This window comes from Microtus pennsylvanicus, chromosome 22, assembly GCF_037038515.1.
Source record: "Microtus pennsylvanicus isolate mMicPen1 chromosome 22, mMicPen1.hap1, whole genome shotgun sequence".
Classification (NCBI taxonomy): domain Eukaryota; kingdom Metazoa; phylum Chordata; class Mammalia; order Rodentia; family Cricetidae; genus Microtus; species Microtus pennsylvanicus.
In genome coordinates, this window is record NC_134600.1 from 8487364 (window position 1) to 8507243 (window position 19880).

The following is a 19880-nucleotide window of genomic DNA, read 5'->3' on the forward strand; positions in this document are numbered from 1 at the left end:
AGGAATTTGGCCTACTCTGTAAAGGTCATGACAGTTCCCAACAGAAAACGATGACTCATGTTCCATACATCCTGATATTTCAGAGCGTTGGGGGGGAAATGCAGTCCGCTCCAACACACCCTTGCTTTCCGTGGTTTCTTGCCAGTTCGCTTGTGAGTTTCACTGCAGAGGGCAGTTCAGCAGCCAAGGTGAGGGAAGCTGCTGACGTGAACGAAAGTTCAACGGCAGGTCACGAGGATGCCGGTCCTCTGTGCTTTGTGTTTATAGACACAGGTTCATCAACACTCAGATGGTTCTCGTGCGAATCTGCAGCTCCGTGTGCACGCATCTTTCAAAGCCGGTTTGGAGGCTGCCTCTCCTCTGGATTCTGCACACAGGCATTTGCACACACACGCCAACCCCAGCTTTGAATTTGTATGGTATTGTCTCCGAACTTGAAACACATCCAGCTTTTGACCTCCACTTCCCTACACTTCAGGAAGCAGGAATTCTCACACCCTCGGGCCTCTTAGTAAAAACAAACCCCTGGAAAACACTTGCCAGAAGGTGCGTGGTGGTTCACGCTGTATGGGTATAATACTCTCTCCTCACCCAGGTCATACAAGATCACAGTCTAGATCCTGATACGAACACATGGAACAATCGAGCAATACAGCTCCGCAACAGACATATGGCACATGCGCACATGTGATCAGCTCGCCGTCTGCAAGTGAGTTCAGGAAACGTGGGCTAAACAGCATCTGCTTCCCAGGGGTGCAGAGAAACCCTCAGCCCGACCCTTTCTCCTTCCTCCTATGGTAACACTCAACACTCAGATGCCAAGGCTGGGGGGATTGGCCATATTCTGTTCTCATTCCTTTGTGTCTGGCAGAGAGCTGAGGATCCTTGACAAGAGGAGAGGCAGGAGAGGGGTGTGGTCCCCACGGGAAAGCCAGCCGGATACTGTTATCAGAGGAAACAGCAATGCATTCTGGGCAAGGGAAATTGGGAGATTAGCTTGAAAGCAAGCAAGTAAGCATTATAACGTCCGAGCTCAGGGAGACCTTCACTGGTTGTTCAGGGTTACAGAGAGGAGCGGGGCACTTAGACACTGTAACGAGCTTTCCTACATATAAGATTACGGCCCTAAAGACAGTAAGGCCCCCACTGTTAAGGACACAGGATAACTTAATGGTCTCCATAGAAAATAAGAGAGTCCCCAAAGATTTTTGTCAATTCTGGGTCAAAAGGAAAACTGAACAAAAACATTTTCTTTTTTGATTTTTTTTCAAGACAGGTTTTTCGGTGTAGCTCTCAATGCACTGGAACTTCATTCGGAGAGGAAGCCGGCCTCATACTCAGAGATCTGCCTGCCTCTGCCTCTGCTTCTGCTTCCTGGGACTAAAGGTGTGCACCGCGATGCCTGTCTGAGCAAGCCATTTTAAATTCAGAAAATTATAGAGGCCATGACTGTAGCTCAGTAGTAGATTTACAACCAGGCATATCTGGCCTCAGTTGGTTCCTAGGCTGAACATGGGGAGTCGGGACAGGGGATACACACACACACGGCACAGGAATCCTCCACTCTACAAGAGATGGCTTTTTCTTTTCTCGTGTATATACATTTTGTCGTGGCACAGCTGCATTCAGCAGAACAATTTTCCTAGTATAATATAAAAGTCTTTTTACCTCTAAGTCCCACATATTGACTTTAGGTCTGTTGACAGAAACTCTATGGAAAAAGAAAAAAGAATTACATTCTTATTTGGCAACTTCCCAAGCATTTGAATTATAGCTACAGCCTTCTTCCAAAGCACAACACCAATAATAATAATTGACTTTTCTAGATTGAACAACTCCAGTGTCTTTCAATGGTTTCTAAGGAACTTTGACTGATACATCCCCACCACTTTGACCCTCTTCTGCGGTGGTACTCGCTACACAGAGAACAGGGTAATTATCTTTATATATATATATAAAGATAATCTTCCAGAACGGATTTCCAGAGGCTGAGTTCCACATTGTCAATATCCCTTTAAGAAATCTGATGCTCAAAGTGAAAGCCAGCACTCCCGGGCCAGAAAGCAAACGCATGGCATTCAGCTCACTTTAGAGAGAGGCCGCCATATGTCACTAAGCATTTCGGGATCTGCTGTCATTGAGGAGGAAGCAGGAGACTGCGGGGAGTCAAGACAGAGTCCTGGGTCGGGTTCCAGCATGATTCCATGTGAAGTAAACCCTAAATAAGGAAAACAGCAGAAGCAACGTGCGTCTCTTGGCTCTTTAGAAAAAACTCTTCAGCCTGGAAATGCCTTATCATAGTCCCAGCCTACTGTTGCCTCACAGCCCCCAGGGGATCTTCCCTGGAGACCTGTTAGAAGAGGAACGGGCCTTGAAAGAAGGTTCTCGGGCACATCAGAGCTGACCGAAATCAGTTCTGATGTCAGGACTCAGTACATGGTGATTGCAAGGAGGAACAGAGACCAAGTGTGTTTGGTGAGCTGCTGCAGCCTACGGTGAAAGCCGCCTCCCAAGGCTCCTGTCCCGAGGGCTTCACCAACCTCCAATATGGGCTTGAGATGGAGAAATGAAGACGAAAGGGCAGGAGCTTGTTATCCAGGCAGGTTTGGGTAACAGGATATCAAGAACACATTTGGCAGATTCAATACATTCTCCCATGGCTACTGGAAAAACACTTTATAAAGTGTCTGAGAGATTATAGGTACTGAAGCCAGGGAATAGTTCACAGTCTCCCGACCTATGGCTGGCAGCCTTCTCTTCCTAAGACACGGATAGGCACGCAGGCAGGACACGGAGTAGCACACACTCAGATCACGTGTGTGTTAACACTCGTCAGTTCAAATCTAAGCCTAATTATTTCCTTTTGGATCTCCTAAGCAATGGCAATCAATTCTCCCCAGTTTGTCTAAAGACTATGCCTAAGCTCCTTACTCTTAATGTTGAATACAGTGATAAACTGCTTGCTGAGCCTGGAAATGGGACCGTGAAGTGTCCTTCCTCCCTGCTCATCTGTTGGCCGCCCTTTATTTTCTTGGCTGTTTTTGAGCCCTAAGAAAAGTAAACAAACACGTGTCACGGTGGCTCTGGCAGGCACTGTGTACACATCACTCAGGCGAACCAGCATTTTGATGGCTGGAGGACTTGAGCGACGCAGCCCGGCTACAGATGAAAGGTGTGTCGCCTTCGGATTCTGTCGACGCGTAGACGCTTTCTCCCAGGCATGTTTTAAGAGAGGTCTAGCAAAACTCCTCTTGTCTGACAAGCCCGCCTGCAGCAGAACTTACACTCTCAGGAGGCAACCTACTCCCTGTGTGGCGTGAGGAACTGATACCAAAGGCGAAGCACGAAGCAGCGTGCGGATGACGTACGTAAACCTGCCTGCATTTTATGATACATGCTCAATGGAGCCTTGCAGGTCATGAGGGCAAGGATTTTTTTTTTTTTAATCTAAGTTTTGCCTGTCATGTTCATTGAGTTCTCCCGAACAGTGCTTAATATATACTTGCTGAATACATAATGAGGCCAGGAATCTCTGCTCCCGCCACACCCAGCTCTGTGGCTGCGTTATTCTAGACACTCCCGACACCATTCTGCGTTGAAACGGTGGGACATAAACAGCAGCAAGCTGACAGACACCAGTCCTCAGAATAATGGAGTGACGGGTCTCAAGGAAGCAGCCTGGGTGGGAGATAATATTTAGACTCCTGCAGGTACAAAACCTCGTGTTGGCATTTTACCACCCGAGAAATCCTTTTCATGTCTTTTCACATTATGCCAAAGGAGTTCACGAAGAAAGACGGGCTGTGCTCCTCATCAGTGGCATCCTTCTTTGTATCCCCTAGGAATTTAACACCTTAATAACCTTAGCTTGGACGAAGAGGAGTCAAGTCCAGCGTGGGCCTGCCTTTTATCTGCGCTACCAGCAGCGTTGGTGAGGAGTTCAAAGGATGGGACAAATGAGTTGAGTCCTGCCTCCGATGCAAATCTGCCTTTCTGGATGGGAAGCTGCAAGGCTGCGGCCCCAGCGTAACCAGGGAGAAGAGACTCAAGCTGCAGAGAACACCACAGAGCGCGGGCTGCAATGAGGAAAGGCGCAGAGCCCAGAGGAGGCCTGCAGCTTCTTCATTGCTACCACCCCGTCTCCCAGATGCGTCTGGGTAGTCCAACAATGGGTGTACCCACAGTCCCAACCTAGTGTTGAGGGTCTAGAGGATTCTTTGGGGGCCATTGGCCATTGGTCTACACTGGAAGCCTGAAGAAACTGGCTTTGGATATCACAGAAGGAAGGCAGCAGATGCAGCAGCAGCAACAGCGGGGTAGATGAGCTGGCCAGGAAGGGAAGCAGGCGAAAGCAAAGCTCCCTTCCTCTATCTTTTATCTGGGCTGCAATGGGAAGGGGATGCGTGCGACGGAAATGGACCTGCCCCCATCTAGGGGAAGTTCTTACATTTACTGCAGAAAACCTCTCCCAGATGTACCCAGCAGCTTGTCCCTCCATCAATTCTATATACACACAAACTGACAGCCAATATATAACATCACAGTGTAGTAGGATAAAAACAATAGCTGGAAGGTGCCCATCCCTCCCGAATAAGCATTGTGTTCTTCTCACTAATAGGGACATCCCAAGCTTGACCTTACTATTTGCTCATACATTAAAAGCTACCAGTAAAGTAATGGGGGGGGGGTAGCAAGTGAGGAGCACAGTCAACACGTGCAGAGATCCGATCCGATTACTACACTGCTTTATTTGACGGGTTCACAATAAGCCTATCGTTGTACCATATTTGAAAAACTAGAGAAATGAGAAAATACTTGTTAGGAGCTTGGGCATCATACACAGGCTCACAGATCAAAGACGTAGAGGCCTGAGTGAAATACTTTTTATCGTTTATACTGCCTTAACCGGAAGGGATAACAGGTTGGGGTAGTGTCCCAACCATCTTTTGACCACCGAGTCGCAGTGAATAAATTTCCAGAGAAATGCGGTGCGGCAATGAGGGGAGAAGTTCAGGTGCACCGCAGGCAACGTCCTCTTTTAAGGATTGTTTGAAATCAGCTCTGAGACACAGAGTTCTTCCAGAGCAAGATAAGAGAGATGTTTCCACACATGTGCAGCTGAAAACGAGTGGACCGGAGCCAGCTTCTCTCACCCAGTGAACCTCTCCAAGGGGCAAGCTGGAGCCCTGGGACTGACTCCTCAGACCTTTCCCAGGGAAGCCGAATGTCCCCAGCAGAATCAGCACAGATGGGATCTTGGAAATCAGCCCCAAAGGCGATTCCACTGAATTGTCTTTGTCTCTGAGTCCCTCTCTCATCTTGTCCCAGATGGACGAAGGAAGTCAAGCCTCCCATAAGAAATACCTGCAATATCAGCACTCTCTGGCTTTGCTAGCTGTAGCTTTCTGTTTCGTAGACCTGAACCCCATTGGGATGTCTATAAAAATGGAGAAGAAGATGAAACTCAACTAGTAAATGCCTGCTGCGAAGGCCACTTTTATTTTGAAGTAGCGCTTCAAAATATTGTGGAGTGAGCGCTGGGATGGAGAGTTAGCTTTGTGCCAACACCCTCTACAGGGAGAGTTGCACCTTGGGAGGACTGCACGGGCTGCTTCCAGAGAGCCACGAGGAGGGGATAGAGCAGGGCTTGGGGATATGTCACCCTGGGCTAAGCTTCCTCTGCTCCCCAATCTGGAAAGTGATTATGAGCATGAAAGACATGATCAACAGGTTGCAGAAACAAATAGCTTGAAGGGTGCATTAGTTCATCTTGTTTAACTTTTTAATACCGCCATGACCTAAGGTATAAAAATTGCCATCTGTATTTTACAACCGAGAAGACTGTGGCTCCGGAAAGATCCATGCCTTTCTTTAGCAGGAGAGAGGGACTTTTTGTGAAATTACCGATGGCTAAGTTTGAGAATCACTATTTGAAATCGGTCAAGACTCCATATCTTATTTCGTATTTTCTATTTTAAGGAGAGCTTGTAAAAAATTTCTTTAGTTCTGAGACCCACAGAAATCAGGTCTGCCTGATACTGGCACCGTATAGAGCTGCAATCCAAACACAGGGGACCCTAAACCCAAAGCCTGAAGCCTTCTGAGAGTCTCTTGAAAACTCCTCATGGTCTCCTCTCCTTGGAGCGATCTGCGACAGGCAAAATCCTGTCCCCCTCAAAACCCACAACCCTCACTCAATGTGGTTGAATTTGGAGGTTGAACCTCTAAGCGATAATTGCTGTAGAATGAGGTCCAAGTCATTTACCCTGAAATGAGGCTCTAATCTAACAGAATCAACAAGCTCGTAGAACAGGGAAGAGGAGGGGCATTTTCCATGTGTGTCCACCTGGAAAGAAAGAGTCCTGCAGACAGAGAAAGAAGGAGGCTGCTAAAGGCAAGGGACCCCTCATGAGAATCAAGCAAACCAAACCAGAGTCTGCCGCCACCTGACTGCGGCTCTCAGCTTCCAGGATTCTTACAAAGCGTTGTTTAATGCGCCCCGTCTGTAATGCTTTGTGACAGCCACTGGAACACGTACTGTCTTGTATGTCAAATAACAGGACTGCTTGTGTGTTCTGAGGAGGATCAGCCCACGGATAGAACTGTAGGTACGGTCAGAACCCGGCTGACATTACTTCACCTTTCCTAGAAATCAAAATGTCTTCTTCGTTCCTGCCTTTGGGGACGCAATATTAACCACTCCAAAGCAGAAAACCTTTCGAGTACTAACCTCATTTTGTCCCGGTTTTCCAAGGATGAGATGGACTTCCGTATACACACCCCTGCAAGAACCTTGGGCTTAACGCTGTTATCTAGATGGACTGCGGGACAGAATAATTCGCCAAGATCACACTGCAAAAATTTTGTCTAATTAGTACAACAAATATTTCCCAATCCCCATTTACACCATTGAATAGGCATCGATCCCTCAGTGGGGACAACGACTTGAGTAGGCAAGCCAACCACTGGACGGTTTTGAATTCAACGTAGGATGACCAACAGGCATCTGAACCTAAAATCACAAAACATCATAATAATTTTCATTTCCTACCGATTCTTCAATTCTTATTTCACTAACATTTATCCACTCGGTGCCAGGTTGTCTTAGAGATATTAACAGCCTGAAGAAAAATTAAATGCAGCCTCCAGGATGCTCACATTCATAGGCAAAGGCATTCCCTTTATATTAACCCCCTTCTTGCATGTCATCACGTGACTGGGGTAGCTCGTGGCACTGACTCCTGCGATTCCACTAATTATGAATCAACACCGAAAAGACTTTCCGTGGTTGGCCACCCCCTCCGTTAATTTTTAGTTCATCAGAAGATTACGCTGGATGAGCTTGACCTAAAAGATGATCGCTTTGATCAAAGAAAGATGTTTCCGACTGAGAAGGCACAAACAGCTGTGTTGCGGAGCAAGACTCGGGCTTAAAACCATGGGAGGTCTCTGGACGCTTAGAGCACCTAGCTGACCGCCAGCCATAAACCCACTGCCACGCCCATAGGAGACTTTAAAGGCTGTTAGAGGAAGGCGCCACAACACGGATGAGACGGGATTTGGGCCCACGCCTTGGTTTCTGCCTGGTGAAAGCCTGAACTTGCCATGACAGGGAGCTAAAACTGTGTTAGAAAGGTTCTTAAGTATGTGTTGGGGACGGGTGTGGTGAGGGAATGTGAGTGCCTGCGAAGGGTATCGGTGTCCAATTCCAGGGTAACTGGAGTGACAAACTGTGAGCCACCAGGCAGAGTACAGAGAACCAACCTCAGACACTCTAGGACAGCGATGCTGTGCTCTTATCTGCTGAGCCATCTGTCCAGCCTGGAAGAGTATGTTATTTTAAACTGCTGAGTTTGTGGAAATTTCTTATGCTTCATTAAAAAAAATAATAATAGAGTGAATAACATAGACGAGGTACCTGCTTTTGTGAGGCTTTGACTTCATGAGGGACACTTGCTCGTAAAATGGAAGCAGTATTCCATCTCATGACATGGGCAACAGAAAAGTTGCCCCCCGTGGGTAGAGTAGAGAGACGGTGGATGGGGAGAGGGGCCAAGGAAGACTACACTGACTGAAACTCAAAAGCCAGCCACAGGAGATAAATGGGAAGAACCTTCCAGGCACGAGGAAGGCAAGGGAAAAGACCTTCCATGCTGGTGGCCACATCATCACAGAATTAACTCCGAGAGCTACATGGAGACACTACCCACAAGTCCATTCATTTGATGAAGGCTTAATTTAATATAAACGTATAACTGCTTCAAACATACGCTTCCGTAGAGTGGGCACTACTGGACATTAATCAGTTTAAGTGCCATTAGCCGAAGTTCTAATTATAGGAGCCTTTTAAATTCGCCTTTTCTTCAACCTCTGCCCGGCGGAAATGTTCCTTATAGAACCCAGTACTTAGCACAAGGCAAACTCAAAAGGACAGCTAATGAATTGGAGCACGTCTCCACTGGCTTCAAAGTCCGGTGTTCATCTGATTCTTCTGGTGTGGAAGGCTGTTCTCCATGAGGAAGACAAAATAAAGAACAGCTCACCTGTGCCGTGCCCGGACCTCTGATGGATGTGCTGCGGTTTGCGGTTTGCGTTAGACAGGGAACCGAACTGCAGCAACAACAAAGAAAGCCCGGAGTAGCCTCGGCAGGTGAGGGCTAGCATCAGGCACTTACTGGGTTCCGTGCAAAGCGCACTGCATGGTGTCCCTAAGCCCTTGAAACGACAGGATAGTGTTATCACTATTTCAATAAAGAAAGGCGGGCTTTAGACGCTAACATTTTCTCAGAAATACACCAGTTGTAAGGATGGGAGCTGGGACTCAATCCAAGTGAAAGAATTGAAGCCCCAGGCTGTCAACAGGTAGTTCCAACACAATACAATAATCACTAAAATGAATAAAGTATCCGCAGCGTGCCAGGTGTTGGGCATGTCACGTGATGAGCAAATTTTACCCACAGGTGATCCTGTGCAGCAGCGACTATTGGCTCGCAGTTCGCGATTCTTTTTTTTTTTTATTTATTTATTTGCAGACTCTCAGAGAGGTTAAGAAACCTGCCTGAGGTCACTTTTAACCTCTTGGAGGTTCGGTCCCTGTGTCCTAAAATGGTACACCCGTACATGGATTTGACCCCAGCCAGTCTGGCACCATGGCCCTCGCTGTGAGCCATCACAAAACCCTGCTGGGCCCTTGACCCAAAAGGAAATCATAAATTGCTGCCAATGTCCCTGACATATTTTCTGTTCCTTCTTAACTGCAGTGAGTTGGCAGAGCCAGCCAAATAATTCTATTTGGACATTTTTAACTCATCCTTAATGATAAACTTCTTTAATTAGTTTGAGTTGCCTTTCTCCCCTCCCTATGGGCTCTGAGCCTCTCAGGCTGGTGTTAGGGGTGGGAATTGGGTTAAGGTGAGCCTTCCTATTTGTCTCAGAATTTCAACTCTGACTTGTAACTCAAATGTCATGCCTCACAATTGAAGTTAATAGAATCAATTAAAGCCCAGCGTGGCTCACTAGCCTGCAAAATAACCTATTGAAAGCAGGATTTTGTAAATGTGAGTCTAATGAGACCAGGGGAGGGCCTGGGCATCTAAAGACAGGCCTATATTTCTCAGCCTCAGCAAGGTGGAGGCACTATACCCGAAGGGCATGATTAGGCTACATAAAGAAGCTTCCTAGCTGAATCGGGTTCAGTGTAACTACCCTTGGCACACTCTGCAAACAGAGAGGATGTGCTCTCTACTGTGGAGAGACTCCCCCAAAGGAAACGCCCGTCAGTGTTTACTCAGCTCTGTCCGGAAGGAGAGGCCTGGGGTCTTCCTCAATGCTTTCCAAGTTGTGGGTTATGACCCATTAGCAGGTCAGGAAGTGTAACTTTTAGAATCGGGCTGAGATTTTCAACAGGACAGATCTGTCTGTTATATGAGGCAAGTTTTAATACCATTTCACAATATTTATTTCTGTTGTCAACTTCTAAACATATATTTATGTTCTAGTTGGTGAGCATAGGGTTTCTGAAATGTTTCCCTTTGTGGGTCTGTTTTAAAGCCATTGATGTACTGATCTTAAGCGTCCTAACTCATAGAAGTGTGTATTTTGGAGTATCATAAATTACCCTCAAAATGGGAAAAGCTAGAAACAGTGGTTTTACTCTGCCAAACTCAAAAATATCACGAAAAACATAGGATTCTTATTCCCCCAAAGTCAAAACTTTTGACATAAAAACAACAGTAAACTTGTGTGGTTACATTCACATGTGATTCCAACACTTAGGAAGGAGAGACAGTAATCAGAGGTTCAAAGTCACCCCGGGATAGAGACTTTCTCTTAAGAACTAAAAAATAAGCCGGGCGGTGGTGGCGCACACCTTTAATCCCAGCACTCGGGAGGCAGAGGCAGGCGGATCTCTGGGAGTTCGAGGCCAGCCTGGTCTACAAGAGCTAGTTCCAGGACAGGAACCAAAAAGCTACAGAGAAACCCTATCTCGAAAATCCAAAAAAAAAAAAAAAAGAACTAAAAAATATATAAGTGATTTTTTAAAAGAACAATAATATGATGACATACTAAAGTACTTTTTTTAAAAATGAACGTGTTTTGCTTTACGGTGCGTTTGTAGCTTTTCATGAAGCCCCCTTAGCTAGGCATTGGAGAACAAACATAAATATGCCCAACGAATCAATGAGCACTATGTACAGTGAGGGACACCTCAAAGAAGCGCTGCTTTGGATGTCTGTGTTTTGCTATGGCGGCACCAGCTCAGCTCCCGAGGAGATACAGCCTCTGCCATAAGCTAGAATAGAGGGAACAACCCCTGGGCTTGGGGATGTCCTGCAGCACTGACTCTGTGGATTGATATGGGAAACACACAGGCTCATCGATGGATCCCAGAGGAATCCAAACAATGTAGGTCAGCTTTCCTGAGATTTCATCACCAAAGCATGAGGGAATAAGATGATAGTTCTGGAATTTCTGGATCCACAAGTTGAAGAACTGAATATTATAGAGGCTGTTATTCTGAGAAATTTTGACAAGGAGGTCATGAGGGTTCATGGTATTTTTATTCCACGCGACCGTCTCCCAACGCTGACACCAGAACTGCAAACTCAGTCTCTCAGAAGTATTGTATTAGTTCATCTTTGAAAATCTTGTAGAATTCTGCACTGAAACCATTTGGTCCTGAGTTGTTTTTGGTTGGGAGACTTTTTTGATGACTGTTTCTATTTCTTCAGCAATTATAAGTCTATTTAATTTGCTTATCTCATGTTGATTTCATTTTGGTAAGTGATATTTATTCAGAAAATTGTCCATGTCCTTTACGTTTTCCAATTTTGTGGAGTACAGGTTTTCAAAATACGACCTGATGATTCTCTGGATTTCCTCCATGTCTGTTGTTATGTCCCCCTTTTCATTTCTGATTCTGTTAATCTGGATATTCTCTCTCTGCCTTTTGGTTAGTTTGGATAAGGGTTTGGCTTTTTCGTTGATTTTCTCAAAGAATCAACTCTTTGTGTCATTGGTTCTTTGCATTGTCTTCTTTGTTTCTGTTTTGTTTATTTCAGCTCTCAATTTGATTATTTCCTGCCATCTAGTCCTCCTGGGTGAGTTTGCTTCTTTTTGTTCTAGAGTTTTCAAATGATCTCTTAACTCACCAGTGTGGGATGCTTCCAGCTTCTTCTTGTAGCCATTTAGTGCTATGAACTTTCCTCTTAACTACTTTCATTGTGTCCCATAAATTTGGGTGTGTGGTGTGATCATTTTCATTGAATTTTAGGAAGCCTTTAATTTCTTCCTTTATTTCTTCCTTGACCCATTGGTGAGTCAGGTGAGCATTGTTTAATTTCCATGTGTTTATGGGCTTTTTAAAATTAGTGTTGTTGTTGAATTCTAATTTTAAGCCATGGTTACCTGATAAGATACATGGGGTTATTCCTTTTTTTTTTTATCTGTTGAGGTTTGCTTTATTACCTAGTATGTGGTCAATTTTTGAGAAGGTTCCATGAGGTGCTGAGAAGAAGGTATTTTTTTTTGGATGTAATGTTCTATAGAAGTCTGTCGAGTCCATTTGAATCATAACATCTGTTAGTTCCCTTATTTCTCTGTTAATTTTCTGTCTGACAGACCAGCCCAGTGGTGAAAGTGGAGTGTTGAAGTCTCCCACTACTAGTGTGTAGGGTTTAATGTGTGATTTAAGCTATAGTAGTGTTTCTTTTACATAGGAAGGTGCCCTTGTATTTGGGGCATAGACGTTCAGTATTGAACATCTTTCCTCTTGGTGGATTTTTCCTGTGACTAATATGAAACATCCTTCTTTTTTTATTTTGATCTATTTTAGTTTAAAGTTTATTTTATTAGATATTAGGATAGATACACCAGCTTGTTTCTTAGGTCCATTTGATTGGAAAATTTTTTCCCAACCCTTTACTCTGAGGTGATGTCTGTCTTTGAGGTTGAGGTGTGTTTCTTGTATGCAGCAGAAAGATGGATTCTGTTTTCATATCTGACGTGTTAACCTATGTCTTTTTATAGGTGAGTAGAGTCCATTTACATTAAGGGATCTTAATGATTAGTGTTTGCTAATTTCTGTTATTTTAGTTTTTGTTGTTGGAGACATTATCGTGTGATTTTTCCTTCTTTGAGATTTGCTGCTGTGAGATCATCTATTGCCTGTGTTTTTGTTGATGTAGCTAAATTCCTTGGGTTGGAGTTTTCTTTCTAGTACTTTGTGTATGGCTGGGTTTGTGGCTAGGTATTTGTAGTTCCGGATCATTTTCTCATAATTTCCATTTCTATAATTCCCTCAGTTTGTGTTTTCTTTATTGTCTCTCTATTTTCAAGTCTCGAACAGCTTCTTTTGTTTGATTGCGGGTTTTTTTTTTTTTTTTTTTTTTTTTTGGTTTGCTTTAAGGGATTTGTTGATTTCTTCCTATTTTTTTTCTCCATTTCTTCGAGGGAATTTTTCATTTCCTCTTTAAGGGCTTCAAACATTCTCCTAAAGTTATTTTTTAGGTCCTTTTCTTCTGCTTCATCTATATTTGGTTGTTCAAGTCTTGCTGTTGTAGGGCACTAGTTTTCATTGGTGTTGTATTGCTCTTTGTGGTGTTGAGTGTGTTCTTACCTTCTCTACCCATCTTTTCCTCCGATTGGTGTAGTTGGGGCTGTCTATGTCTTTGGCTGATCAATCTTCCATGTGCCAGTGGATCCAAGGTTCAGATTGCCGCGCCTCATGTTGCAGTCAGGGACACAGTTCCAGTCACCCCAGAAATAACTCGGTGTTCCTGGAGGTCACTCAGTGCTCCTGGGGGTCACTCTGCAATACTGGGGGTCATTCAGGCCTACTCCCAGGGAGGTTGCTTGCTTGGGGCTGCTCCTGCTGAGGTTGCTGCTTTGGGCCTACTCCAGCAGGGTCATTGACTCAGGCCTGCTCCAGCTGAGGTTGCTGGCTCAGGCCTGTTCCCATAGATGCCCTTATCCTGGGCCTGCTCCTGCAGAGGCTCCTAGCTTGGGCCCAGTCCCACAGTGGTCTCTGGCTTGCGTCTGCTCCCTTATACCTGCTCCTGTGGCGGTCTCTGCCTCAGGTCTGCTCCAGCAGAGATCTCTGGCTTAGGCTTGCTGCCTCAGAGGTCACTGATTCGTGCCCTGTCCTCAGAGGTCTCTCACATGGTATCTTATAGTCTAGTACCAGAGTGTGAGCCATCCCTTGGTCCCCAGTAATTTGTAGATCTTGAAAACTAGAGTCAGAGTGACCTTGTTTACTTCTGAGCTACCTATAGAAAGGGGGGGGGTCACTAAACAGGTTAATAAAATGATCAAAATTAAAGAAATTTCATTAGTCATCTCACTTTAAATATGTTAACACATAATGGATATGCTATATAATCAAAAAAAGTCCCACAAACCAGAACTCATCAATTCATTAAAAAGAGGATTTTTATAACACTTAAACCAAGAAATGCTTCTCTGGCAATTATTTCAACTTACCATGCACCCCTGGAAATACTATAATTGCATTTCTCTTCAAATAAAGACCTTATAATTGACACAATATTTTCTCTAAGTTAAATCAGGCTTCCTTCCATTTAAGTTAAATTAGTTCCATCTTACGTCAGGGCCATTTACACTAGTTTCTTCCACTAGTTTTATTACCCTCTCTCCGCCCTGATTCTTTTAAAGGTCAATCCCTGAACTGGAAAAACTCCATCTTCCCATGTTTTTATTTCCCTTACTCCCCGCAGAGGAATGAAATTAGCAAGGAGAGATGGACATGCCTAATCACCATCCAGACCGCAGCGTATCTCCGAAGGAGTTGCTACCAGCGCACTAGGCAGAGTGTAAAATGTGGTCCATGCACATCCTTGCTTGAGAAGTCCTTCAGACACCAGTGGGCATCCTCCTGGATGCTCCAACGCTCAGCCGTCCATCCTTTGTCTCTGGAAACGCTAGGACCCTGGCTCGCTGTTGCTTTGTTTGTCTTTGCTTTTGAAATCTTTTCTATTTGTAGTACTTAATCCTGTCCACCTGCCCCACTGGACTTAAATCTCTTGGGGAGTTCCTTCTCATCATTAAGGTATCTTTGCGTTTTTCTCAATTTCATACTCATGTTCTATTGGAAGGTCTTAAACAAAGGAAACAGGAATGTTTATGGAATTGGATTAAAGCATACGATTAAAAACCTTCTTGTCACAAACGAGGAATCCCAGCCTGCTCACGGCCAGGATTTAGTGTCATCCAGATAGAGTCTGAGCTGGAAAACCAAGGTCCAGCTCCTTTGATTTCTCAAGCTCTCTGGAACATGGCAGTGTGTCAAACCACCAAGGCAGGGAGAAGTGGTAAGACTCCGTGATCAATGAACGCTTCGCTGTTTGTTTGCCCAAGTTGTTTTTCAAGAATTTGAGACAAAACTAACATAATTACTATGTAGAAGTATGTCAAAGCAGTCATTGAATTATAAACTTGTCACAATAGAAAAGGCCTGACAAACACAATTCACTAGGTTCACAAATAATGAAGGGGGAAGACCTAAAGTCTCTAAGCTTCTTTTGCACTTAATACATTTCATCATGACTGTCACCAGCCAGGTCTGGTATGGTGGTAGTGTCTATGCCACAGCTCACAATTATTTTAGAAAGAGGAGCTCAGAATACATTGAGATAAAGCAGTCATGTACTGGAGAACAGTTAACCAGCCCCCTCACGCCCATTTTCGTCACCTTGTGCATGTTGCCTGAGTTTCTGACTTGCTCAATATTATGGGGTGTGTGTGTGTGTGTGTGTGTGTGTGTGTGTGTGTGTGTGTGTAACAAAGGAATGGAATTAGCAGTGAGAGACGGACATGCCTAATCACCATACAGACCGTGGTTCTGAAGGAGCCGCTACAATGAGTTGCATGCACTAGGCACAGTCCAAAATGTGATCCAAACACATCCTTTTTCCTATTGGAACAACGCCACAGTTGCCACTAAGACAACAGTGCTTTGAAGCCAGAGAGTGTGAGCCGACAGGGAGAGGAATTCAAAATCACACATTTTTGGCATTCAGAGATAATTTAAGATGTTTCAAGTACCTCTAAGGGTAAGGCACCAGGCAGAGGCCCTCGCCACCCCTCCAAAGGCATTTTGTTGCTAGCACGTGGTACACTCCCGAAATACTTTTGATAAAGAACCTTTGTAGCTGCGACTTCTCTAGAGACGTAGCTCTGCTTTAACCAACCAGAGGCCCTGAGTTCCCACACGAAAATGTAGAAACTGCGAGGAGGGTGATTTATATGTAGTTGATGGCAATCCATTATGGGAATGTTCATTAACTCGAAAACAGAGCAGAATGAGAGGAAATGGTTTTATAGCGCTATGATAAGGATTTGAATTATCTATAAAGAGGAGCTAGCTCCCTGACAAGTGCCAGGGTCAGATACCAAAACGGCTTTGAAATTTCCTTCTCTGGTTCTCAAGTTAATATGACTTCCTTTAAGGACATTGTAAGAAGTCCGGGTTGTTAACCTGGGATTTGGCTTGTGTGTTTTGTTTCCTTGTTTGTTTAAAATTCTATTTCTTCGCCGCTCCTCGTACTTCACAAAACATATTTGAGAAACGGCGATTTTGAAATAAGGCTTTATTAAAGTCTGAGACGCATGACCCCAGGAATCCTGAAGCTTCCTTCACAGGGGAGCTTTTGGAGCCTTAAAACTGCAGCAGGGGAGGGAAGCAACTGAGAGGGTGGGAGGAAATTCTCATCTCATGCGCATCCGCATCCAGAGCCCTCCACTTCCTCAAGCATCAGCTCTGTCCCGAAAACACTGAGATATCTGCCTGCTTCCTGGATGTATTGTTTTTTTTTTTTTCAAGGTCTTAAACTATTTCAGGACAGCATCCATTCAAATATGGTATTATAAGGAAAGCTTTTATTATCAAGATAGTCTTTTAATTTAAAGCTCTTTGCCACACTTCCTGTTTGCTTCAAGGGTCTGCCTAGAGGAAAGTAAAAGCTCCAGGTCATTGGGATGGTAACAGCTTCCTGAAGCTGAAAAGCACAGCTTCCATCCTTCCTTAGGTATGGCCTGGTGTTGTCTTCTAACTGCTTCTTGTACATAAATCTTGTTTTTCCCAGCCAAAGATTCAGAACTTCTTCGGGACGATAGTCTCGATTTATGTTTCTTCCCTGTGGTCTAAGAGTCCAAGGCTTTGCTGAGCGTATAATAACTCATTTAAAGCAGATTAATTTATCTGTAAGCTAGCTGGTCACCCTCATGTACTTCCCTAAGGTCTACCACACACGTGTGAGTGAGCACAGGGGAAAGCAACAGAAGAAGAAATATTAGCTCTGCATCTGCAACAAGACACCACATGTTTACAAAATATGAAAATTCACCTCTTCCAGGCAAAGAGAATGAACTGGACAACTGAATTAGTATGATCATTTTTATTATCTTCATGTTTAACTCAAACGCTGCTCCCCAGGCCCTGGCCCAAACATTTCACAAACAATTTATTCTTCATAACAACTAAGAGGACCAATATTGTTTTTATTGTGTAATGAGAAACTAGGGTCACAAAAAGAAGACTCGTTGTCCAGGGTTACACATACAACCCGATCAGAATGTGACCTGGGAAGTGGGGCTTGCGAGTTCACGACCTTAGTTAGTCTGTTTCCTGAGAGGAAAAACTGGAGTAGGGGGAAAAATGTGTTACCATCTTCAGTCTGCACACGTTTTTATTTCTGGGTCCAAGGTCAACTCTTGCCATCTGTTGAGAAAAACATGGACGAAAGAAAGTCTTGCCTAATGGCTTTAGAGAGTGGTGTGGGCAAAATCCTCAGGGTTTGCTGAATGAGCCAAGGGTAAAGAGATTATATAGGGAAAGGCATGCAGATTCATCAATATGCAAAGGGGAAGATAGAAGCAGGCGTCTCGGCTTGCTGGACAAGGCTCAGAAACTGAAAACAGAAAGAATGGAGACAATGTGTAGGGAAGTAACAAATGGTTTCTTGGAAAACCCAGTGGACCTGGAAAACATACAATAAATATCCCGACAAGAAGTCCGCGGGGCATCAAAACAGATGATAGATTGTAAAATGATTCCCTGTGAGACCCTAGAAGGAAACGGTGTGGACAAGAAAGTGTCCAGGTGTGTTGGCAGACCTCGGTCTTTCTTCCTGTTCAATACTGATCATTTCCAATTGAGGATATGAGTTGAAGGAGACAGAAGACATTTGTTCTCTGTAGGAGAATCCTATCAGATTCTTGAGAGAACTTTGAAAAATAAAAAAAAGCAAAACAAAACAAACAAACAAAATCCACCACGAAACAGTCCTTGCTGGTGGAAGACAAGACAATGTCAGAAAGAGCTTGTAGTGATGAGGCAAGCAGGCCTGTTTTTCGTCCCATACGGCTCCCATACGGCTAGCTTAACCCCGGAATTATTACACGAAAACTGTATTCGTTTAAACACTGCCTGACTCATTAGTTCTAGCCTCTTATTAACTAACTCTCACATCTTGTATAACCCATTTCTAATAATCTGTGTAGCACCACGAAGTGGTAGCTTACCGGGAAGATTCTAACCTGTGTCATCTCGGAGAGGAGAGCTATGGCGTCTCTCTCACTTCCCTTCTTCCCAGCATTCTGTTCTGTCTACTCCACCCACCTATGTTCTGACCTATCAGGCCAAGCAGTTTTCTTTATTAATTAACCAATGAAAGCAACAGATAGATAGAAGACACTCCTACATCAAGAGCTGAATTCTGAGGTTGATGCTAAGACTTCTCTGTTTGTCAAAGCACTAAGTCTAGGGATGTTCTTCTCTGATCATACATCTAACTCTGAGGGCAGTATTTGGAAGTAATTTCCATGTCCCCTAAATAGTAACTCAAAGCCAGGCACTAGTGACACACACCTTTAATCCCCACACTCAGGGGGCAGAAGGGGGATTTCTGAGTTTGAGGACACACACGATATCATGAAGCCATATAATCTGGTTTGAAAATTTAGCTTTTGAAAATCTACACCAGATTCATTTTTTTGTTTTAATATTTAACACATCTTTGTTCAACTAAAATGTCCTAAATGTAAGGTTGGTTTTTGGTTTTTGGGGTTTTTTTTTTAAGAAAATGTCTTAATTTTTAAAGGGGAAAATTCCAATCAAATCTTCTTTTGGCATGTGTAATTCTCTGTTCCTAAAGGCTCCGCTTTAAGTGGGCTGGGGGCTGTCGATTATCTAAGGAAGCTGTGGGCCTCTAGAATGTCTTTAATGCATCTCCCTCATGAGCAGGTTGGGAGCAGCATCCTGGCCCACGTTCTGCGAATGCTCCCTACATACTGCATAGAGCCAAGGAGAAGGGAACCAATGGCTATAGCACCCTAAGAGCTTGAAAATGTGGTACATTTGCACAATGGAGTACTACACAGCAGAGAAAATAATGACATCTTGATATTCATGGGCAAATGGATAGATCTAGAAAACATCATATTGAGTGAGGTAGCCCAGACCCAGAAAGACAAATATAATATGTAACTAATAAGTGGTTTTTAGACATAAAGCAAAGAAAAAACATCCTACAATTCACAATCCCAGAGAACCTAGACAACAAAGAGGACCCTGAGAGAGGCATACATGGATCTAAACTACATGGGAAGTAGAAAAGACAAAATCTCTTGAGTAAATTGGGAGCATGGGGATCATGCGAGAGGGTAGAAGGGGAGGGGAATGAAGGAAGGGGACGAGAGAAAAATATAGCTCAATTAAAAACAGTTTTTAATGAAAGAGCTACTGTTTCATTGGTTTACATGGAGATATTGCTATTGAGAAAAGTGCTGTCCCATGATCAGTACCTGACCCTGTGTGGGCTGACATTTGTTCTTGAAATCCTTCAAAGCAGGACTTCCTGCCAAAAGCACTTTCACAGTCTGGGTACATTTAAGACCAACCCAAGCATGTAAAGTCGTGTTAGGCGAGAAGCCCCACATCCCAAAGGCCCCGCTAAGCAGGGCCACGTGTGAGAACAGGTGTGCCCCTTCACTGAGCAGGAATCTGGAAACGTCAAGCATTAGAACCGCTCCAATTCAGCCTGGCCCCGGCAGTCAGACTGCTGGGCTGTGTCAGTAAAGGCCTCGCGCGGATGGGAATAGAGAAATTCTTGGCATGAATTCAGAATGAGAGGAGACAGATTCACACTTTCTCCTTTTAAAGAATTCAGAATTCTTTAAAATTCTGGGGAGAGGGGTTCCTCTTTTCATCTTTTAAAAAGTGAAAAAAATTTTTTTAAAGTTTTGTGATTCTAAAACAGCATTCATTTGAAAGACTGTCACCTCTTATGTACCAGTTCCACAGCAGGCATGGCGGCTTGTCTGAACATCCCTGCAGTCTAAGCTCTTTCAAGCTGGATTGCTTC